The sequence below is a fragment of the Zootermopsis nevadensis genome, unplaced genomic scaffold (genome assembly GCF_977971745.1).
Source record: "Zootermopsis nevadensis isolate Lab colony 2312 unplaced genomic scaffold, Znev_1.0 Znev_ptg000031l, whole genome shotgun sequence".
Lineage (NCBI taxonomy): Eukaryota > Metazoa > Arthropoda > Insecta > Blattodea > Termopsidae > Zootermopsis > Zootermopsis nevadensis.
The window spans coordinates 5,464,013-5,481,557 of record NW_028259163.1 but is presented as its reverse complement, the minus strand read 5'-3'; the positions used below and the strand labels follow the sequence as shown (position 1 = coordinate 5,481,557).

General features: G+C 37.6%; 1 protein-coding gene across 6 annotated transcripts in view; it reads left to right on the top strand.

Moving 5' to 3' along the window:
• LOC110834432 (uncharacterized) overlaps nucleotides 1-17,545 on the top strand; it is a 337,206-nt gene that overhangs the window by 48,168 nt on the left and 271,493 nt on the right. Inside the window, exon 1 of one of the 6 annotated variants that reach the window (XM_087359487.1) lies at nucleotides 1,222-1,502. The exons of the other annotated variants lie outside the window; for them this stretch is intronic. The gene's annotated coding sequence lies outside the window, so the exon portion shown is untranslated. Of the gene's footprint in view, nucleotides 1-1,221; nucleotides 1,503-17,545 lie in introns of those variants that run through there. 6 annotated transcript variants of the gene reach the window in all.

Genomic DNA, 17,545 nt, shown 5'->3' with positions numbered 1-17,545 from the left:
AGCGCAACAACCCAGAAGACGGAAATCTTCATACTCATCGCCCTGATGACGGAGGCAGTATGACCTCTGAAACGTTGGTTAACATCGACCAGACTACACAGCGCAACAACCCAGAAGACGGAAATCTTCAGACTCATCGCCCTGATGATGGAGGCAGTATGATCTCTGAAACGTTGGTTAACATCGACCAGACTACACAGCGCAACAACCCAGAAGACAGAAATCTTCATACTCATCGCCCTGATGACGGAGGCAGTATGACCTCTGAAACCTTGGTTAACATCGACCAGACTACACAGCGCAACAACCCAGAAGACAGAAATCTTCTTACTCATCGCCCTGATGACGGAGGCAGTATGACCTCTGAAACGTTGGTAAACATCGACCAGACTAGACGGCGCAAAAACCCAGAAGACGGAAATCTTCAGACTCATCGCCCTGATGATGGAGGCAGTATGACCTCTGAAACGTTGGTAAACATCGACCAGACTACACAGCGCAACAACCCAGAAGACAGAAATCTTCATATTCATCGCCCTGATGATGGAGGCAGTATGACCTCTGAAACGTTGGTAAACATCGACCAGACTACACGGCGCAAAAACCCAGAAGACGGAAATCTTCATACTCTGATGATGGAGGCAGTATGACCTCTGAAACGTTGGTAAACATCGACCAGACTACACAGCGCAACAACCCAGAAGACAGAAATCTTCATCGCCCTGATGATGGAGGCAGTATGACCTCCGAAACGTTGGTTAACATCGACCAGACTACACAGCGCAACAACCCAGAAGACAGAAATCTTCATACTCATCGCCCTGATGACGGAGGCAGTATGACCTCTGAAACGTTGGTAAACATCGACCAGACTACACAGCGCAATAACCCAGAAGACATAAATCTTCAGACTCACCGTTGTGATAACCTCAAATCCTACACAATTCAAATATAGGATGGGTCGGTCAGTTGAATGGACGAGGGCTGTTACTGGAACAGAAAATATAAACAACACTTTCGTTGTTTTTAAATATATCGTTTTAAGAAGTCTCTTCTTTGTGTTGGTTCTCTTAGTGAGGTACGGAACTAAGCTATTAACCATGAGATCAGTAATATTCTTGTTAGGGCGTAATTGTAAGTCTATATTTCGAAGCACCAGGGGGTACGGCTGCTTCTTGGAATGGCGAAAGTTTCCGCTGAGTGAGGCGAGACAGCTGTACTGACCGTTACACGTGCGTTCGATTGAATCATTTCGACTGACGAGGCGTGTTGTGTGTTCTTGTGTTTACACATTGTTCTACTCTTAATTTTTTGTGAAAGTAACCGTGTTTACAGATAAATAATAAACGGCTGTTGTTGTTAGTGTATATAACAGCAAAATAAGGTTCTTTGCAAGCTAAATGTTTCTAAAACGGATCGTACTACAGAGTTACCATCAAGTTGATCAGAGAAAGGAGTTCTGGGTTGATGTTTATCTCGCCTCACAAACATCGAGGACAAAGGTATAGTAAAAATAGTTGTCGCATTGTAATACGAGTGTTTCTGGTTATGTTTGGCACTCTATAATATAACCACTGTGTAGTGATTTCCTGTAAATGGAATTGTTTGTACTCAAAGAATTATTTAATATAGCAGGAATAGTTTATGTTGATGTGATGACACTGCCATGTATAACATGTGACAGACCATGAATGCGAAGCGTAATTTAATGTTTAAGGCCTTTGGCTGGATGGGTTGTTTACTTTAACAACATGTCACCCTACAGCTATTGTTTAACGAACAGAACTTTCTGTTAGGATCATAGAGACATATTTTAATTTGCTGTGGATTAAGAGGCAATGAACAATGTATGTTTTAGATGTTCTATTCTCTAAAAGTAAACGCAAGTAAAATGTATGATCGAATTTTATCATGAGAATGCAAAAACTGAATAATTATTAAAAAATAACCAATTCATCATTCGAAAATATGACGAGGTTCTTATGTGTGTTTAACCAAAGTGACAAATTAAAGTTATATTCATTACGAAATTAAGAACAGACCAACGCTGGGGATTTCTTGCTAAAATATTCAGAATTTTCGGTCTCCTCGTATCATACGTAAGCAGGTGAACGTTAGATATAACTTACCACTAACTAGCTGGTTTAGGGAACAATAAGGTTCATCACCGAATTAACCAAAGCCCTCCACCGGACTCTGCCCTGGGCCAACAAAATCCAGTCTCCTTCAACTCCTATCTCCCATAGATCCCGCCTGAGATTATCCTCCCATCTACGTCTAGGTCTCCCCAGAGATCTGTTCCCCTCAAGCTTCCCAAATAGTGGACCCAACCAACCAGATGCCTTAAGGAACTCGAAGGTTCATCACCGAATTAACCAAAGCCCTCCACCGGACTCTGTCCTGGGCCAACGAAATCCAGTCTCCTTCAACTCCTATCTCCCATAGATCCCGCCTGAGATTATCCTCCCATCTACGTCTAGGTCTCCCCAGCTCTCTCTTCCCCCCAGGTTTCCCGACCAATACCAAAGGTTAAATATACGAAATTGTAATTTTATGCATTGCTTTTTTTGGAATGAAACTTGATATTTCTCATCAAGAGACGAATTAATTTATGAATTAAGATCAGGGGATCGGAAAACTCTTTATTGTCGCGGGGTCTATTTGTTTTTCATATGTCTGTCAAGGGTCGCAGAAAAACATTAATAAGGTCGTGTTCAGAAGTGAAACTGTGAGTCTGTGACATAAATGTATACCTTTACATATTATCTATACGTGACGTCATCCGCCGACATCTTATCGATGTGTTGCTTCATGTACTCAACACACACACTCTAGAACCTTTCGTTGTTACCAAATAAATGGGCCAAAACTCCTAAACCGTAAGGGTTAGCTGAAATCTGTTTGCAAATTTGAAAAGCTCGTGTTTATGTACGTATTTTACTCACAATATGTCCCGATCTAACTCTTACACTTTAGACGTGGCGAGCGGTTGTAGTTAAGGAACGAGGGTATAGTTATTACGTGTTTTGAGTAATTATTTCTACAATGTGTAAAATATTCATTATAGAATAAAGTAAACATCTTGTAGAAAAAGCCCTTTATTTATTCTTTAATTTACATATAGGTTTATATTCTCTATCTTACATAGGTCTCGAGTTATTGGCGTTTGAAGAAGTTACACACCAGCGTTATCTTACAGGTTCCGTCGAGTGTCACGTGATTTTATAAACGTTATTCAACGTTAAAACTGTTAGATCCTAAAGAATAACCCTGTATAGTAGAGTCAGGACGAACTTCCATCACTGAGCTTGGCTGTACTTAGGCCACGATGACGTCAGCACGGATTTGGTCTTGCTACAGTGCTGGACGCTTAATCTGTAGCCTACAACTGATTGTAATTGATTACAAATGAATTTCCGATATTGTATTGTAGTTTTTATCAAAATCTGATATTTTTTTGCCACTAAATTTTCTATACCAGCTCACCAATTAACTTCAGTTTAGTAACATTTTTTATTTCTTTTATCACTCCGTAAAAACGTGAGGATAATTCAAGATGGCTGCCTTCTGGGGTTGTCGCGTCGTGATGTCTGGTATAAGTTTACTGACGTTTCAGAGTTGCTTGCTAAAACCATGATGATAGAGGCAACAAGGACTTAAGAAACGTTTTTAAACGAGAGCTTAGCATGAAAACGTTTCAGTGTCTCTTTTACTATAGTAACATTCTTTTCGGGTGTTATCCAACTTTCTAATTTTAATTAAACCGAGGCTTCCCAGACTGAAATCAGGTAAAACCCACTCTTTTGGGCTCAGTAGGTAGAAGTAGATAATATTTCATTTTACTGCTTTTAACAATATAAATTAATGTATTTCTGATGTCTAATGCGTAGTTTTTACGGCGTGTCATTAATAAAATCTTCTCGGCCCATCAGACGTGTCTGAGATGAGTACCCCTGAGGATGAGAACAGACATGACACTCGAAACGTCGGATAATTTTAATCATATGACACGTCTGATGTCCCGAAAATATTTTATTATCTTAATGTAATAAAACTAATTCAATAAAGTGTCTGCATACAACACGTTTTAGTACGTTGATCTGTTATATTTTAATAAAATTTCAGGCAGAGATTGTTTCAGCTTGAGGTTTGGAAGTTCTGCGTTACGTAACCAGCAGTTTAAGTCTTAAACCCTGGTTAGGTTTATACTAAAATTATCATAATACCATCAGACTGTTTGCTGATGAATCAGTGTTCTACCTGAAACGTTGTGTATTCTAATAGACTAAATTTGTCAGTAGTAGCTAAAGCTCATTTGTGCAGATCGTGGTCTGTTTTGTGACAAAGGTTTATTTGGCTGGAATGTTTCGTTTAATAAACACGTAACAGTGAAAGCAGTTTCGGTCTGCAGTCTTTGACGTCTGGAACTGCCATTGGTTGTACCTGCCAGACACATGTTTGAACATACGCGGAAATCATATCTCTGATTAGCCACAGGAATTACATTCCACGTTCCATGACAGATAGTGAGTACGAAGATTCTGTTCTCCATTATTGGGCTCTGAATATGAACTAGGAATTTGATATCTGTCTTCCCCGTCCGATCTCAAAGCTACATTTTGCTCATACGAGGTGCGATCGGAAGGTTTCCAGACTGCGCGTATAAAAACCCGTACACTTATCTCAGGTATTAAATTCATCCATCACCCTTGAAGTAGTTCCCCTGGGAGTGAACACAACGATCCCAGCGCCGCTGCCAAGCCTGGAAGCATCCCTGGAAATCTTTCTTTGTCAGCCTGTCAAGCACCATCTGCGATTCTGCCTGAATCTCTTGCCAAAGACTCGCCAAAACGGCTACGGAAACCTGTGATATGCTAAATCAAGCATTTGGGGAGTCCGCAATGAGTCGTGCACAAACTTTTGTGTGGCATTCACGTTTTAAAAATGGCCGAACCTCTGTCGATGATGACGAGCGTTCTGGACGACCATCTTCGAGCACAACGCCCGAAAATGTTACGAAGATTCGGCAGGCCATTCACGAAGATCGACGTCGTACCATCAACGACTTGTGCGACATTGTTGGGATAGGCTATGGGACCTGTCAGCTGATTCTAAAGGAAGAACTCCACATGCGACGCATCATGACAACGCGCCAGCGCACACCGCCCTCAAAGTTCGGCAGTTTTTGGCCTCAAACACCATGGCCGTCATCCCGCATCCTCCTTATTCGCCGTGTGACTTCTTCCTCTTCCCAAAGATGAAAATTCAGCTAAAGGGAAGGAGATTTGAGACGATAGAAGAGATTCAGGCAGAATCGCAGATGGTGCTTGACAGGCTGACAAAGAAAGATTTCCAGGGATGCTTCCAGGCTTGGCAGCGGCGCTGGGATCGTTGTGTTCACTGCCAGGGGAACTACTTCGAGGGTGATGGATGAATTTAATACCTGAGATAAGTGTACGGGTTTTTATACGCGCAGTCTGGAAACTTTCCGATCGCACCTAGTATGTTGAAGGTCCATGGATTGAAGTTGTAGGCTACATATTCTAATCGATTCTTTACCAATTTTTATAGTAACCGCTACCAAATTGCATGCATCAAATTCACGGAAGAACTTTACACTTTTTACCGCGCGACTCTAAAGTCACCAGTACATCGGATATAGTTTTGCTACGCGGCAAGTTCTGAGCTGACTTTACTCGCATGTGGAGTACTGTTTGTCCCGCAACGTTGTTCGACGTCTTTCATAATTCCAGCAGCCTTAAATTACTGAAATAATGATGCTGGTTCAAATTGAAACAGTGGTCTCGGGTGTCATTTTTGTGGGTCATCCAGAGTCCCAAGGGAAGATTTAGGCCAATAGAAGTTTGTCTCGCCACGAGATTTCTTGGCGGGGAAACTGTTAATGTAGTGAGCAGAAAAAAATTTGGAAATTTAAATAAGTAATTTAGTGGGCTCCACAGTAAGTAGGTAAATTTATATGGATTTAAATCGGGAAGGCTGCATGAGAAGTAAGCAGTAGTAACTTGAAATTTGGGAATCATCTCAGGGTTTGCTTAAAGACAGAGGAAAACCAAGAAAATCTATATCGAGGTGGCCTGTCGCAGGACCTCCCAGCTGTCCGGCAGACAAAAGAATAATATATTAGCCCCCCTAGGTTTACCTAATTTAAGTGTCATAGGTTTTATTGATATGTTCTAGTACATTAGATGAATTATAGTATAATAACGTTTACGTTATCTGTTTGTTCTTATAATCGTGAGTTCACTTCTTAATTTGACACCGATGCTCGTCTAAATAATATTTAAAACTTCAGTCCGTACCCCAAAGAAAACACTACAAAGATCAGCTTATTATTGCTGTTAATTAAATAATCCATAATTATTCAGAGTAACATACGAAATATTAAATACAAAATAATGATTTATTTATTGTTGGAGCAGGTGGTATGTATAAATATTTTAAGACTTTAAGGGTTAATGCAAAAATAATGTACTGACGACTAGATTGTTACGTATTTTATATTTGTAACAATAAATGAGTTAATCCGCTTGAATAATACAGCATCCCCACAGACTCAATTTTCTACCTTCATAAAAGACGGGTCATCATGTTATTGACACCCAGGGTACGCAGCAATGTTCATAATGACTAATAAATGTCTTCTCCCATCGCTAACATTATTATTACATCATATTCAACTAGAAGGAACACGCCACTTCATTCTGCCGTATTTAGGAGACGCTAATTCACGTTTAATGAAGACGATTGTCACGCTGGGGCTTGAGGGGGGGGAACAGTGACAATGTGCGACGCAAGGTGACAATTTTCTCGACAGCTTCCACGGTGCATAGTCTGAATCACTAGAAGACGTCGTTAAATAGACTATAAGTAAATAAAAGTATACGACAACTGTCACGTAACGCTAAGATTTTAAAGTTCAGTGGTACTTAAACATTCATTAACTCTATATTTTGCCTACAAAAAGGTATTTATTTTTGTGTGATTTTCAGAATAAATAGAATTTATTTTCTTTAATAGCGTTAACTGACTGATCTTTGTAATGGAGACGTGTTGTTTTCTTTGCGGTACAGAACGGATTTTTAAATATTTTTTAGACAGGGTTCAGGGTCAGAAGGTTACTTTTTTTAATATTTTCAGCGTCTGGGCGAGATTCTCGGTAAGAATAGAATTTGTTTGGTGATATGGCATGAATAGACTTTACAACTTTTTTGACTTCATATATGAACAAAATATTATATATAGTATTATAAATAGTATTAAAATTAATATAAGATAATTAAATGGTTAAAATATTATCCTTTGTTCCGTATCGATTACTCGATTTACATATGGAACATTCTCGACATGTTTCGGCTTTCATAGAGCCGTCATCAGGTGTATGTTTTAAACTCTTAACTCAATTACAATACAATAGAAAAATATCACATATATCAAACTTATAAACAAAACATATGCCTTAATGATAATAACATTTTACTTAACAACCCCATTTTTAATGCACTCCAGTACCTTGACCTCAACCCTGACAAACCGCCTTTCACCCACTAACACCGCAGTCAATAACCAACCTCGCTCCGATACGATGTACTTCTGATCTCTCCTCTTACAACTTCGATATTACTTCTCTGGTAAGTTTATACGTTTACTTTCATTTCATTTATTTATTTTGTTTTCTATATTCAATTTCATTAATGGTTTTGAATCCTTTAATTCACAGACCAATATACGCAGCTTTAACATCACTCCGACAATACGATTGTATCAATGATATATAACACATCAACAAATGTTGATACAATGTGAAAAATGAAGAAATTATACGAAAATTAAAAATTAGTAATTGAATTAAGAGTTTAAAACATACACCTGATGACGGCTCTATGAAAGCCGAAACATGTCGAGAATGTTCCATATGTAAATCGAGTACTCGATACGGAACAAAGGATAATATTTTAACCATTTAATTATCTTATATTACTTTATTGTGATTGACGGACAATTTTAATACTATTTATAAATAAAATCACAATATGACGCACCTACAATATCTTATAAAATATTATACAGAAATCTTTGTTATACGTGCTTTTTGTTCTACTTAAGTAATAGGAAAATATGTGGAAACGTGTTTCGAATGTGATCAAGTTGTCTTGTACACCTGGGTTGAAATAGAACACTTTTGCATTTTGGTGGAAGTATGCTAACGACTGTTTGAAATGTAATTTTATATTTATCGTTATTATATCGCACATTGTTTTAACTTCTCCTATTATTTAGGTCAGTTTTAAATTTTTTATCGTTCACAATCTCAGTAAGTTACATGTATTTACAAAAGCGATATATTATAAATTTAACTTATTTAAACCCATATCACTTTAATTTGTTGTTTATACTGTTCTAAAATTAAAACAAATTTATTTATTGACATATTTTATAACCGTAGGCCTAATGCAGAATGTTTGTAATTATGTGACATCAAAGTTTAAATTTATGTATTTAAAATCTCTAGGGCAATGCTTGGTAAACTCAGAATTGATTAAAAATAATATTGGTACTGTCATTTATTCTCCATTAACTCTTATTTTAAACCAAATGTAAATAAAGTAGCACGTAGTTGATAATATTTTTCCGCGGTAGTCTGTTGTGCTTGGTTTGTTATTGACGTGCGTTTGCAAACTGTATATTTACAGTAGTCAACATTATTTATTTCTAGCGTGTCTTACAGACCATTTACAGGAGAAATGTACCTTGTACGACTATTATATGGGATTATTTCATGTATCGCGTTAGTGTTCTGCAGCCAGGAACCAATATAATTCTCTATGAATCACATGGTTTGGTTTGTATCCTGTTTTAAGGATGAATTAGTGGAATTTAGTACGTATAGAAAGCTAAAATAAGTATTTCTCAAACTCGCTGATAAAAGTTTGTTACTAAAATTAAGAAAAAAATGGAAATGTTTGTTTATGAATAGTAGCATAAACGTCCACCAAGGTAAACTGTTTGCTGGAATAGACGATATATTATAAACCACAAAAACCTAAGCTTTGGAAATATTTTTATTTTTTCGATTTGGATTGTGTGTCTTTGAGATTAATTGCCGTCTGTAGAATCCGGATTATGTCATAAATTTATGTTTTTCTCGAGTCCCATGTCTCCCCATCCATCTTAGACCATAATATTCACCTCACCATTCTGTTATGAGGTATCTTCAGTCAATTTTCTTACCTTATGTGACAGACCATGTTTCACATTAGAAGTAAAATTATAATATTGTACAGTTTAATCTACTAACCATTCGTACACGGATCAACTATGTTTTGTGACAAGTTGTCTGACTTTCGTAATGAACCAACTGCGCAATATCGCGTATGATTTCAACTTGGGTGATACTGGATGTTACTTCCGGTGACGTAGTCAAGCAATCAGGCGGTGTTCCTCCTCACAGGAAGTTATCTTGGGACTCGCTCTGTCCGACGATCAAGCCTTGTAATGGCCTCATCATATCCTGTTTTCGTATGTGATGAGTAAGCTACATTTAACTTATGTCTTGGTGACGTAAGTCATAATGTTCGTTTATATCTTCGTTAATAGATTACGTTTTCGTAAAATATTCTTATGTGTAAGTAAAATGAGACTGAAAATATACATTAGAAATGGTTTTTTAAAGAAATATCGTAGGGTAGAGAATGGCGGATCAAGAATATAGTGAAGATATAAGAGAGTTAGGAAACACGCATACCAACATAGCAGTAAGCCACTATATGCAGAAATGACTAGATATTGAGACTGGAATCGTGGAAATTCTGTAGCAATATAATCAGTAATGCATTTGTCACCAGGCCTCGTCGTACTGAAACGTCGGTCAATTGTTACCTGACTATAAGCATAATAACCCAGAAGATAATGATCTTCAAATTAATATATGATTTTAATTATGTGTGGAAATAATTATAATTTCTGACTCTTTAATCTAAGGAAAGAAATTACTACTAATGATAAAGTAAGGCAGTGGAACATTGCTTGCGACGACAGACACAAATATACTTAAGAAACTTATTTCATCTTCCATATTGTGTGTAAAATTTAAGTTTGTGTGTGCGGGAGAGGTGGAGGTTGGTAATTTATAACTCGAGAACGGATAAACAGATTAGTCCCAAATTTAGCATGTATATTCCTTGAGACCAGGAAGAGATTTTAGAAATGTCCTAAGCCCCAAAATTGTCCTTAGTTAAGAGTCTAAGATAGGGTGGTTCCTCTAGCTCAGAAGGATGGTGCAAAATACCAAGGATATTTGTTTAGAAGAGGAGACCAGATCCCCGAAAAAATGTCCTGAGCTCGATTCCCGGTGACGATGGTTTCCGTAGCTCTGAAAGTACAAATGACAGAAGAATTTCGCGAAGACGAAAGTTACTTCAAATCTAAAACTTCTTGACGATGGTGAAGAGTCAATTGAATAAAAATTTACTTGGATATTATCCATCGTCTAGTTTATCTAGTGGGCCCAACTGTGTAGGAACCTGAAGACGGAGATAGAGTCCCATCTCCGAAACGTCGTTTTACGTTTTATATTTACTAGACGATGGATAATATCCAAGTAAATTTTTATTCAATTGACGAAAGTTACTTGTTTCGGCTGGGATAATACAGAAAGAGCATAATTCCAAAAACCTTTTCAAGGTTCGAATCCCGACGAAGATGTTTTTCTGTATCACGTCAGAAGAACGGCTTCGCGCCTAAGTTTGCTTGATTAGGAGAGAAGTTGAGACAAACACAGGTTATAACTCTTAAAACTGTCGTCTATTTAAGTTCTGGTTTGAATGCTTTTGTAACTTGGGAAATAAGCACGATAGACTAATGGCGCCCAGAAACTACTTATTTCGGAGAGTAAATTACAAGAACAAATGCCTCAAACACAAACTCGGGGTTGTTTTTGAGTCCTGGTAAAAATGTTAGATTTAGGGATTTTTTTTATATTAAACGATATGTATAAAATATTCAGGCCTATGGAAAAGTTTCAGGCAATAAAGATTTGTAAGAAATGTAAGCATTTATGGAATTTCTACGTAGTAACACAGCGTTCACTAAGTTAGTTTGGATATAAAAGTTAAAGAAATAAATAATGATATACGTTAGAAACTTGGCGACAGTAATGTAGTTGAAGAGATTACTACAAATTGTAAGATATAAAAAATAAAAAAATAGGTTGAAGCATGGAGGGTGAATATTAAGATAAAGACAAAGGAGACACTGAAAAGACGATAGAGGAGTTCAGATGTTTGGTAGAGCAATTCAAGAAGGGAAAATAAAGGTGAGAAATCTCATATTCCCGTGATGAAAAAATAAACCAGCTCCTCTTATTTTTCGTTTTATGTTGCCAAGGTTACGGACTTAAATGCATATCAATAGGTCTGTTACGTATCAACTTCGTATACTTTTTCACACCGACCAATGAAATGTCAGTTTTTATGCGAGTATCGTTCTGAATTCATACAGGCCTTGAGTAAGCGAAGTCAAAGTCTGTTATAGGCAATGGGGGTGTTAATATTCAGAGCAGACCTGAAATGTTATATATGTTTTAGGGAATATCCCGAAGTGTAGCCCCGGGGGTGTTATCTCTGAAGCAAAACACGATCAAAATGTTATACAGAGTGATCTTCACCTATAGTTGCCAGACGTTTGGCAATAAAATTATTGTTTATGCATCTAAATTAATAAAATTTTGTAGGTACGAGGTGCGATCGGAAGGTTTCCAGACTGCGCGTATAAAAACCCGTACACTTATCTCAGGTATTAAATTCATCCATCACCCTCGAAGTAGTTCCCCTGGGAGTGAACACAACGATCCCAGCGCCGCTGCCATGCCTGGAAGCATCCCTGGAAATCTTTCTTTGTCAGCCTGTCAAGCACCATCTGCGATTCTGCTTGAATCTCTTGCAAAAGACTCGCCAAAACGGCTACGGAAACCTATGAAATGCTAAAGCAAGCATTTGGGGAGTCCGCAATGGGTCGTGCACAAACTTTTGTGTGGCATTCACGTTTTAAAAATGGCCGAACCTCTGTCGATGATGACGAGCGTTCTGGACGACCATCTTCGAGCACAACGCCCGAAAATGTTACGAAGATTCGGCAGGCCATTCACGAAGATCGACGTCGTACCATCAACGACTTGTGCGACATTGTTGGGATAGGCTATGGGACCTGTCAGCTGATTCTAAAGGAATAACTCCACATGCGACGCATCATGACAACGCGCCAGCGCACACCGCCCTCAAAGTTCGGCAGTTTTTGGCATCAAACACCATGGCCGTCATCCCGCACCCTCCTTAGCTCCGTGTTACTTCTTCCTCTTCCCAAAGATGAAAATTCAGCTAAAGGGAAGGAGATTTGAGACGATAGAAGAGATTCAGGCAGAATCGCAGATGGTGCTTGACAGGCTGACAAAGAAAGATTTCCAGGGATGCTTCCAGGCTTGGCAGCGGCTCTGGGATCGTTGTGTTCACTGCCAGGGGAACTACTTCGAGGGTGATGGATGAATCTAATACCTGAGATAAGTGTACAGTTTTTTTTTAAAAAAAATAGGCGCAGTCTTGAAACTTTCCGATCGCACCTCGTACATACTTCAGGGCTCCTGAAACTGCGCTGAAAGCGCCTTGCCCCCTGAGTAAATGTGTAAGTGGAGGCGATTATCAAAATCTGGCGAATTGACCTTGAAACCCGCCCCCCAATAAAAATTGGAATTTCCTGGTAAATTTTTTGAGGTCGTTGATGGTTCAAGGCTTCTTCGTGGAGACCTCTTCCTTCAGGGAGGAATTTGACGTGGTTACATCTGTGGACCTTGTCGTCCAGAGGTGTTTTGAGATAGTCCCGTCTCCAAAATGCTTTGACGGCCTCGGGTAACCTAACCTTTCAGATCTTCATGTGACGGAATCTAGTTTGCCAATAACTAATGCATATCCCCGCAATAGTTTATCACTATCTGTGAATAAAACGTGGTTTTATTGCTGAATGTTTGGGACCTCTAGCAAGGCGATCAGTCTGTAATGTCCAATAGTAAAATGTATGTTGTTGGGGACAGCAGGTCTGCCAACTATTTTGCTTCGTAAGATCAGATAGCTCAAGAGTGCTCTTTTCTTTCAATTTATTGATTGCAACTTGAACTGCTAAATTTCCCTTAATTTGCATAGGTTGTTTTTTATTCAACTTTTGATTCAGTTTTTTATAAATTACGTTTATATTCTGTCTTCTTCGATAGACGATGCAAAATTATTTCACTCATGTCCATTAACATTTAAAGACCAGTTTTAATTAGATGGACTGACTGTTGTAATTACTTGCAACTATGAATTTTACGCTTATGGGTTTTCTTATGGTCCTCAGTGCATTAGACCAGTAGGTCTTTGTATTGTTGATGTGTTGTGTTTTCTTTGCAGCAGGACTGAATTCATAAACATTATGAAGATTAGTTTCGACTTCAAAGGGTTAAGATTCTTTGTTCTTCAGTTTTATACGGATTAGTATTGGCCTGTTTCAATTTAGAATTCTGAAATAATGGAAATTTCTCAAGCATTTTGTAGGACGCCTTCGCGAAGCCTGAATCTACACAGCAAAGTGCAAAACGTATATTATACGGTTATATATTTATGTTTCGAGTGAGATTCGAACCCACTAGCCGTTTGACACACAGGTCATGTATACGTCCATAAATATAGACCACTCTATTAGAAATATAATAAGACTCTATTTAAAAATATGATTGTTAATTTTCTGTTAGAACGCGTCTCATTTTCTATACACGAAGATATAACAACTTAAATAAGACAAAAATTTCAAATATATAAATAAAGATCCCAGATTAAATTATGTGTCAGTATATTGATAACAAATTGTATGCGTAGAACAGTACAGACATATTCAAAAATATCCATAGCATTAAATATTCATCTCACAATGTAAAATGTACATTTCTTATCTTCGAATGCGTGCTACGTGCTAGATTATTAGCCAACATTCCTTCATTAATGAAAATAAGTAGACTATGATATCACCAAATTGTTTGGCGTGTGAATTTCTCTTTAACGATTTAATAAATTAACAGAATTTTATATTTGTTATAAAAGTTAATTTCACTGGGAGCTCTAATGCCCCCTTTTTAATGCCATGCACTAATAACAAGATGGATCATTAAATAGTAGCTCATTTGGCCAAGTAATTCTCCTTCTGGTACGGAACCCGAAAGTTCATTACCATGTTAAAAAAGCCTGTCAATGATCTGTCATCATCGAAGTAAACCCATTTCAGAAGACACCCTATTTATTCCATCTTCTTCTAGGTTTTTCTACTAGTGTCTTCCCTGGATTCTGTGGCCAAAATGTATTTTATTTCTAGTCTATTCATGCCACGTGTTCAGCAAATCACTCACCTGCTTTAACGAGTGACTTTTATTTTTAATTGTGTGTTTCGTATGATTCTTAGTGTAAGAAGGGACTATTTCCTTAAACAGCGCTAAACTGTTGATATCTGTAATGGTAAAGTGTTGTGTTTTCTTTGCGGTACGGATTGATATTCGTCTTCAAAGGGTTAAGACGACGGTTATCTAAGCATTTACTCTGATTTCGTCAGTCCTAAACTGATAAATCTAGGCCCCTTTCAGGTTACCTCAGTGGAGAAAACATCGATTTTCATATCGTGCAACACTACTAACTCATATTCTTAATGGACATGGCTAGAATACGTTATGTTACCTGTGAATTATAACGTAGGGATTTTTTCTTCTGTTTTCGCGTTCATATTTAGATTTTTAGTGGATATGATTTTCTTATATCACAAAATCAATATGTTACAGAAACAATTATTATTTTGTAAATAGATTTACTTTGACGCTCGATGTAACATATCGTAACATACTGGTTTTTAACACGAGGGACATGAGAAATACGAACAAATATTTTGAACGAAAGAAACCATTTAAATTATCTAGATAGGATAATATTTAAACGGGGCTTAAGGAAATAACGATTAAGGGTATAAAATTGATTAATGTGCTTCAGGAAACGGACCGCTGGTAGGCTTTTGTGAGCACTGTAACAAACTTTGAGCTCCATAAGAGGTGATGAATTTCTTCACTAGTTTATTGACTATCAGCTTCTCAAGAACTCTGATCCATCATGTTATTTATTTTGTTTATATGTCAAATATAAAATGAGTGAAGTTATAACATTCTTAAATATTTTAAACAACAATATTTTAATCCTGGGGTCTCGGGTTCGATTCCCGGCGGTGCCCGAATTTATAACTTGTGTTGGGCAAGGCCGTGGTCTAGGCAACACGGAGTTTTCCTCCGTGGCATCCCAACAATTACTCCATTCACACACAGAAGAAGGCAATGGCAAACCACTTCTGGATCATCTGCCAAGAACGTATATGAACAGGTCCCAGTCCAAGAAAAGGATGGAAGGATCCTGTTCATATGGACCTGTCGTCAGACAGAACACTAAATAAATAACATTACAACGCTGCATAAATATTCACTTCGATATTATAATCGATTGTGTACGTAATGATTATAAATTTTTAAACTGAGAGGGGGATTTGATTTATAAAGGAAGTGATTTTAATAAAGTGGTTTTTTAGTTAATATTGGGCTTCCTAATTATTTATATTTTAAGTTGAGGACTGATTTTATTAATAATATACTGGAAAGAATTATTAATGTTATTAAATATTTTACGAAGCTTGTGGTCAATTATCACCTCCTGTCTTGTTCAAACCGACTCTGAAAATTCTTTTCCGATTTACGTTGTCACTAAAACTTCTTTTCTTCACCTCCCCTTTCTTAGAAAAATTCCCCCATTTTCCCCTCGTTTACTTACTCATTTTAAATTAGATATAAGCCCGCCTTTCCGATCCACGAATCAGCACCCTCAAATCCAATACGACTGCTTTCAAAATCGTCCAACATTTACATATTCACCCTGAACATGGCAATTGAAATGCCTGCCGAAATCGTGAATAATTTTCAACATTAGACGCTGTTCATCGTCGAAAGCCGAAGTTGTATATGGTACAAAAATTATTGTTCTGCGTGTTGCTTTGTAGGTTGACACGGATGTAAAATTTGTTCTCTCACTCGAAGGGACGAACTTCGACTGGGGATATTTGAGAAGAGAATTCTGGTGAGAATATTTGTACCGGACGGAAAGGGGTATAACAGGAGACTGGAGAAAAATATCATGTCGACGTACTCACCATAAAATACGCTTTCTGGTAGCGTGCTCAGATTTATAATGTGATTTGGGGGGCATGTGTGACGCATGGGTGCGAGAAGACAAAATACCGGAAGCAAATATTCAACGTCGGATAATATTAAAATGGATCTTTAAAAAATATATGTAGGATTTAAGTATGTGGGTTCACTTATTCTGAATCAAAACAGGGACTAGTGCACAGGGAACATTGTTACGAACATAGTAATGAGTATTTAGAGCGACTGTTAGCTTCTATAGAGATCGTTGCTCCATGAAATTTTGGTTATTCTGTGTGAGTTATTTCCAAAAATTTTAGTCTGCGGCGATTGGATTAAGCTGGTCCAGGATAGGGACCGGTGGATGACTTTTGTTAATTCGGTGATGAACCTTCGGTTTCCTAAGTCATCTAGTTGGTTAGTCTGAGGTTCAGTTGATATGAATAAGGACTGTTTGAGACACTTATAACATATATATATATATATATATATGTCTTAAATGAAAATTATCAGTGTAAAAAAATTGCTAATAAACCTTGCTGATGAGATTGTCATGGCGGCGAATATGAAAATTACTATCTTCTGGGACGTTTCGCCGTGAAGTCTGGTGGAATTGGACCGTCGTTTCAGATGCGTTTACTTTGTCCATTATCATGGCGGTAAGTAACTCATCCTAATACGGAAAAACGTTAAATAAAAGGCACTAGTAATAAGACATCTGTGGGAATCAGTATTCGTATCGATCCATCGTTTCGAATCTGTATCGATACCCTGATTTTAGCGTCTGATTTTTCTTCTGTCTTATATAAAATATTCCGTGCTACATCTCTTTTTTCGAACAAAAGAAAAAGAGAATATGTTACCTGTCTGTGTCTTGTTGAATCTGTCGCAGAAAGCGACATTGAATCTTATAAAGTATAGACGATAAGCTGAGAGGAAAGTAGAATTTGTTCTTAAGCTCAGGAGGCGTTGTGTTTTAGAAAGTGTGTTTAAAGCATGAGGTAGCAACGTTGTACTTCAAAGATTACTTTTCAGGAATGTATTACCGTGTAATCAGGCATATAGACCGGTAACGCTGTAAGAAAATATATGACCTTGAGAACAAAATTTGAAAATGCATTGTGTCACGTTGATCCACGCGGCGGCTGTGGGCGAGAAGCTGAAGACCTTGCAAATTGTACAGCTAATGACCTATATTTACCTACATTTTATAAGGGTTTACTGTCTCCGTCCTCTGAAACGTCAATCAATATATATCAAACTACACAGTGTTACATCCCA